General features: G+C 36.9%; 1 long non-coding RNA gene across 1 annotated transcript; it reads right to left on the reverse strand.

Moving 5' to 3' along the window:
• Positions 1-65: 65 nt before the first annotated feature.
• Positions 66-5,818, reverse strand: LOC110006488 (uncharacterized). The gene is made up of 3 exons (XR_016048280.1): positions 5,730-5,818; positions 5,036-5,272; positions 66-460 (listed from the first exon to the last, which is right to left on the reverse strand). It is a non-coding gene; the product is annotated as an uncharacterized LOC110006488 (long non-coding RNA).
• Positions 5,819-6,763: the final 945 nt, after the last annotated feature.

Genomic DNA, 6,763 nt, shown 5'->3' on the forward strand with positions numbered 1-6,763 from the left:
ACTGCAACATGTTTGTCCGAGTTACTTTAGTTCTTCCTAATAATAATTGGGTTTTTAGATGTGCATTTTTACTAGAAGAATATAATCTTATTTATGCATTCATGGCTTTAGAGTTGAGAGAAAGAGAAGTTTGTGAACTGAAATTTAGGGCATGAGAACATGCAAATTCACATGCTAACGAATGGCAAGATATGCAGAGAAAAATGTATTGGAACCAGTCTCATTGGAAGGCACCTGATCAATGAAAGATCACCTTAACCATGCATGACTCAATATTTGTTTTCCCCACACGTGGATGATGCTCATGCTTGTTGACTCCTCGTATCACTATTGGACAGCCATTCAGAAGTAACCGTTTTGGACCAAGAAAAACTTCCCTTATGCCTTCTCGGTATGATTCACAGTCGACCAGCTGCTCTGATGCATCTCGAAGGATGACGATTAAAGTGTATAAATTTGGCTGCCAGAAGACATATAAGTAAATCCATTCAATTGTTAACAAGGAAGTACACTTCATGACCAAGACAAATAACAGAAGGTAATAAAAGACAATCAGAGAAAAACCAAACTTCAACTGTTGTACACCTAAAGCTGGAGTGTTGTAATCCAGATAATTACTGCCCACATGGATGGGTGATATGCACAGGGTGGACAAATCCAAGTTGGAGATAGCAGTTTTTCCTTTTTTTATGCCCCCATTGAGAAGAAGTGCTATTTCCCAAATAAATTTGCTTTCCTGTACAAATTTACCATACATTGTTACTATTTGTGCAGGACAAACACCTCATAAGGGACTGGCACATCTAAATCTGCCTTGATGTCTCATACGTGCAAGTGCAACAAGGCAAGGCCTTCAATAATATGGAAATGGACTTCTACAACCATCGCCTAGCAAGCATTTTTCCATGTTCAATATCCAATCCGGAGCTAATGCAACCAAGATTAATGCGGGATCCACATTATCCAGTTTGAGGGGGAGTGTTGAGAAGAACTATTATGTATCATGTATATATTTGTATGTGATTATAACACACTTAATCTCAGTGTTCCACGACTCGGCGAGTCCACTCCGACTCGGCTGAATAACTCGACCTCGCTCTAGTGGTGAGGTGAGTTTTGGGCAGGTTGGGTATCCAACTGCCCACCACAACAGTCCCCTAAATTTTTTTTTAAAAATCGTTAAAAATCTAAAAAAAATTAGAAACGACAAATAACATCATTATCATCACCCGAGCTTTATCCCAACTCTTTGGGGTAGGCAACACAAATTCTATTTCAGTATTCAACTCTATCAAGAGTCATACCCTTAGTTAGGTTATAAGACACGTCGTTTACACGGGACGCCCTAGCATGAGCATATAACATAGGTCTAGAATTCATAAAAAGATATGACAAAGTTTTACGTTGGCTGCCCTTCTTCCTTTATCTGGGCTTTGGACCGGCACGATTGGCTTGAGAACGGCCATGGTGGAACCAAGAAATGCAAATATATTGCTTAGAAATGATTTTGATAGTTTTTAGGATGGTTTGAGATCTTTCATATTTTTTTCCTTTTTTTAATTTTTTAAAAATATTCAAAACATAAATCAAGGTTTTCATTAGTCCATATTTTATATATCTTCTTCAGCCTTCTAATTAATTCTAGTAACTCAATACTTTTTCCCATTTTTTATTATTTTTTAAGCAATTTTTTACGCTTTTTTTTTGTTTCTTACATGGTAAAGGGTGTCTATAACTTGCCCGAGTCCACTCAAACTCGACCGATTTGCTCATCTCAGCCAAGACTTGAGTACCTCAGCTGAATCAAGTTTCGAAACATTGTGTAGCGTTCTTCTACTCTTTTCTATATTATTTTATTAAATTCATTTAATATGCTTCTAACTATGATTTGTAAATATTTGCTCTCGTGAGCCCAAGATGAATGAATAAGATTTCCACATTCCCACCATCCACCCTTTTTCTTCACATGTCAAACAGATTATTGATCGAAGCCTTACTCTATTGCATCATAAAGAATCCTTCTACACAATATGCATGCTTTTTCTTCCTCCATCTTTCAAGTATCTTTTTTTCTTTTCTTTTTTTTTTTTTTTTTTTTGAAGAAGGTTAACTTATCTTCCAAGTATTGTTGCACATGATTCTTCTATATCTTGAGTGGAATAACCAATCCCGAACTACAAGCCACTACCTCAGATACAGACAATGGAAAACAAAAAAATCAAGAAAGCTCCAAAGACGTACCCCAATTTTTTAAAAAGAAAATCCTTAGAGAAACCAATTCTAAAGCTTCTTACGTATAAAAATTATTGGAAATTTTTTGAAGGATAGCTTCCAATCTAACCTTAAAACAGCGACCCTCCCTTTTGCCTACGGGCGACTCTAGGCCAATTTAACCTCGACGTGGGCAAGAAAAAAACAGCATTCAGACCTCCCCATTATCTCTTTTAGTGGCTGTATCTATTTCTAGATGGGATAGGATTGGATTACAAGTAAAATTGAAGATCTTGGCCAAATGTTCGACGAACTAAAAACATGGTCTGCTTTCATACAAAATTGGGTGCAGTGACAGGTTTGACAAGCAAAGTTGGCCAGAGGCCCTCAAGAATTTTAGGGAGCTCTCAATATTCTATAAGGAACTTTTTTGAGAGGATTGGCTTTTTTGAAACCTGTTCAACCAGCCAATGCCTTAATTGTTATAAGCCTTTATAGATTTGAACAGCATTAAATACATCCATCAGTAAATAGAGATAACATCACCACAATTATCATATTATTCAAACACATGAGGTGTTGGGGAAGAATCCCTTAGTTCTCAGGGAACAATTTATGGCAGTTTTCTAGATTGACACATCGAATTACAAAAGGGAAGAAGCTGTTTCGACATTTTCTATGAAAATTTAACATATTGCTGGACACAAATCACACTCAAAGAGACGCTAGTCATGCAAAGCTAATGTAAATGAACAAGTGACCAGTGCCAATACGATAGAGAGCACTAGAGAGCCAATATCAAGGCAATTGAGACTAAAACAGCCTCCAAATAGAGTAGAACAATCAATCATAGTTATCCTCAAAAAGCACTATTTAAATTTTTCCCCTGATGTTGGATTTAATTCGCTCTCCTCAATCATTTCAAAGTAGACTTTGGTGAAAGTGGTGTTACTAATTCAATCAAGTTGGCCATGAATGTTATCATTTCTAACCACAAATATTGGGTTTTCTATTAAGGAGCAGGTCTCTTAAGGTTTCAGAATGATTTGATGCATAAATTGTGGTGTTGAATGGATGGAGGGACTGATTACATAATCAAGTCTTTATAGGAGAGGAAGCAAGGAGTTGTTCTATGTATGGATTTTGGGGGGGAGGGGATTGGGGAAGGGGAAGATGATAAGAGCAACACGCCAGTTGGATTGCAAACCAAGGAAAGTCTTAATAGCTTTTAAAGGAGATATTTCATTGATTAGATCATAGTCTCCGGGATCTCCCAAGGAGGTGGTCGCTCCAGCTCCGGAAGCTCGATCCTGCACTCCTAGACAAGGGATCTCAATTCTAGGCATTTTGTGAATTCAGGGATCTCGATCCTCAAAATTAGAGATCTAGATACCCAGTTGATGGGATCTAGATCCCCCTTATCCAAATCATGAGTCTATGAGTAACTGAAATCGAGCCTCCACCAACTTAGAATTGAGTTTCTTCTACATTGGGAGCAAGGTTCATCAGCACACTTCGAGATTAATATACAAAGGGATCGTGGATTACTTGACAGATCTTCAACACATGGAGAGAGAGAGAGAGAGAGAGAGAGAGAGAGAGGCCAATAGCATTGTGACTGCAAAGAGTATGGCATAGCCCAGCACTTTTAGTTTCAGAGAAATCACCAAAAGTGACAGTGCAAGGAAATTTTATTTTTAGCATTAACAAAATAAAGGACCACAGAGAGAGCGAAAGAGAGATACCTTTACCCTCTTGTTGATAATGCCACCCAATGGCATGTAAGTGAAAGAACCCAAACAGAGGGAAAACAAGGTTGAGGACACTAGAGCTTCATTAGTGCCTGAGGACTGAGATTTGAGTCTCACATTGGATTTTTAGTTTCACTTCTTATATATGAAACACACTCCAAGGATAATAAAAAGTCAAAAGTGTATTTTAAAGACATGATTATTGTATTTAATATACTTTGGTTTTTTAATTCAGGCAAAATTAAATATACTGCGTTCATGAACTAAAGTACGCTAGCTAAGAGATCTTTGGGAGCCTCGATTCAAAGCGACGGACAGCGATCTCATATACTGTATTATTCAATCCTGGAAAAATTTAAATCGCACTACCTTCATATTGGAAACTAGATCATCTTGATCCCTCATGCAAAAAACTTCAAGCATCGCTAGATCGGGTCCTACTTCTAATCAGTGACCTGCCCGCGCTCCTGATCCCAGAAACTATGCATCAGATTACCAAATTCATTACCTTGACAACAGCAAAGTTCATGCTATTATATAATAACCCTAGCAAAGCTTAGTTTTCACTTTAATGTCAAGGTACACAAAAATCTACGGAAAGAATTCAACAACAAAGAAGCAGCAATAGGAAAAATATTCATAAGAACAGCTGCACAGTATAGCCATGTGGATAATCCAAAAGAAAAAGAGGCCAAACTTAATCCCAAAATTCTTTATTGCGTGCCTTCTTCCGATTCCACCACCATATGGTAGAAGTAGGATATAGACATAGCAAGTCAATTAGTTAATATATCCAATAGCAGTCATACTTTGCCGTGACTTCCAAAACGCACTATGATAATTAAAATCCCCATACTAATGGTAATAAAATAACATTAAATTAGCAGATATAAGAAGAGTACTCTTCAGCACAAGCTTTTTAGTCAAAGAACAATGGATTTCAATCAATACAAACAGTGACATTAGGAAAAACTACATCAATTTCATCAATTAGAGTCTATTTTCAGAGATGACAGAAAACCTAAATTACCAAAGTCAACTAAGAAACAAATTAACAAACTAAATCTCTTCACATGCTCTGCAGTCCATAGCTTTGGGTTCTCCAGCTTTCCAACGAGCTTATATCCATGAAATCCAATATTCTTGTTGGATGGACATAATTCCAGACAGGCTACTTCAGAAGCCTGTAGGTCCACATTTTCATCAGATTCATACCACTTCCCTGTTTCATACGGGATGGCTTCCATGGTGATATCAGCATGCCTGTTGATCTCATTGCTTCCTTCCAGGCCATTGATTTTCACTGCAACCTGCAAGTTGAAGAGCAACTAAGACTCAACTAGCTAACAAAGAAATTTGTAGCTGCAACTGCTACCAACAAACACCATGCAGCAGTCCCATTAGCCAGTGATTTATATTGAATATAGATGAAGCAGATTCAGCCAAAGCAAAATGTAGGGCAAAAAAACGATAGTCCATGAAAAAGTGGTGGGGTCTACAGAGAGTAACATTAACAAAATAATTTGAATAGAACACAACAATAAGTGAGGGAAGAATATAAGAAGAAATTTCAAATGTTCTTCCCAAAGAACCAAAACCTTATCAACACACAAGAAAAGTGATACATCATCACGCTGGACACAGATTCATGTAAGGTGAGAATGATCTACAATGGCATTCAACATATTTTAAAAGAGAGCCATCAAGATGTCAACCAAACTAGGGGAGGACCAAGAAGGTATAGAGCAGAAAAATAATTTGTAATACCAATAAGCCCCGTGATCCCAAGAGAAGGATTCAGAGGCGTGAAATGCCCAAGAATCTTCAGGACAGAAAAAGTAGTCCCTTGAAAAAAGAAGAGACAATGATGATGAAGGCGAAGGAAGATAGCTTCTTCTTCTACTTCTCATATAAATGTGTGTGTGCGTGTGCACCTGTAGGAGAATAAATACTGACTTTCAAACTACAAGTAACATCTCCTTTCCCTCCAATGTTCCTAAGTTGTCTTGCTATGTGAACTATTTACTAGCTGGATAGTGTCTTTGAATAAGCATCTATCCTTAGGGACCTCCCATTCACTATCTAAATACGTAAGTTAGACAACCCCTTTGAAAATTGGTATATTTTAATTTATTATCCATATCAAGTATTTACAAAAATAAACTAGAGTGAAGAAATAAGAGACAGATACATAAAAACAAAACTCAAGATAGAGATATATGGGAAGTGATTTCAGGCAACGGTTGTATAGTAATATAATGAAACAATCTTCAAAAATTATGTTCGGCCCATTTGTTTGACCCAAATTTTTAAAGAGGATATTATACAAAATGGGAACTATCACATACATTTTTCACAACCACACAAGTAACTATGTTATAAAGAAGTTAGAAAATGATTGAAACATAATAAATAAATAATGCCTGAAAATAAAATATTAAATACAAACATACACACACATGCAATTTTATTTGTTTTTGTTTTTAGGAGAGAGAGAGAGAGAGAGAGAGAGAGAGAGGATTTTCTTTTTAGAGAGGAAGCACATAGGTATTTCTCTTCTTTTTTTTGATAAACCACTCTTTCTAGGAGAGAGATAGAGACAGTAAGAGAGAGAGAGAGAGTGACCTTTCTCGGAAGAAGAAATCATAAAGGCAATCGATGAATTAACCAAAGACAAAGCCCCCGGTCCAGATGGGCTCCCCAAAGTACTGTTTAAAACTTTATAGGAAACTTTCTGTCAAGACTTCTTAAGTTTTTTTGATGAATTCTTCCACAGGGGAATCCTCCACAAAGCCATGAAC

Source organism: Amborella trichopoda, chromosome 13, assembly GCF_054954075.1.
Source record: "Amborella trichopoda isolate Santa Cruz 75 chromosome 13, AtrichopodaSantaCruz75HAP2 v2.0, whole genome shotgun sequence".
Classification (NCBI taxonomy): domain Eukaryota; kingdom Viridiplantae; phylum Streptophyta; class Magnoliopsida; order Amborellales; family Amborellaceae; genus Amborella; species Amborella trichopoda.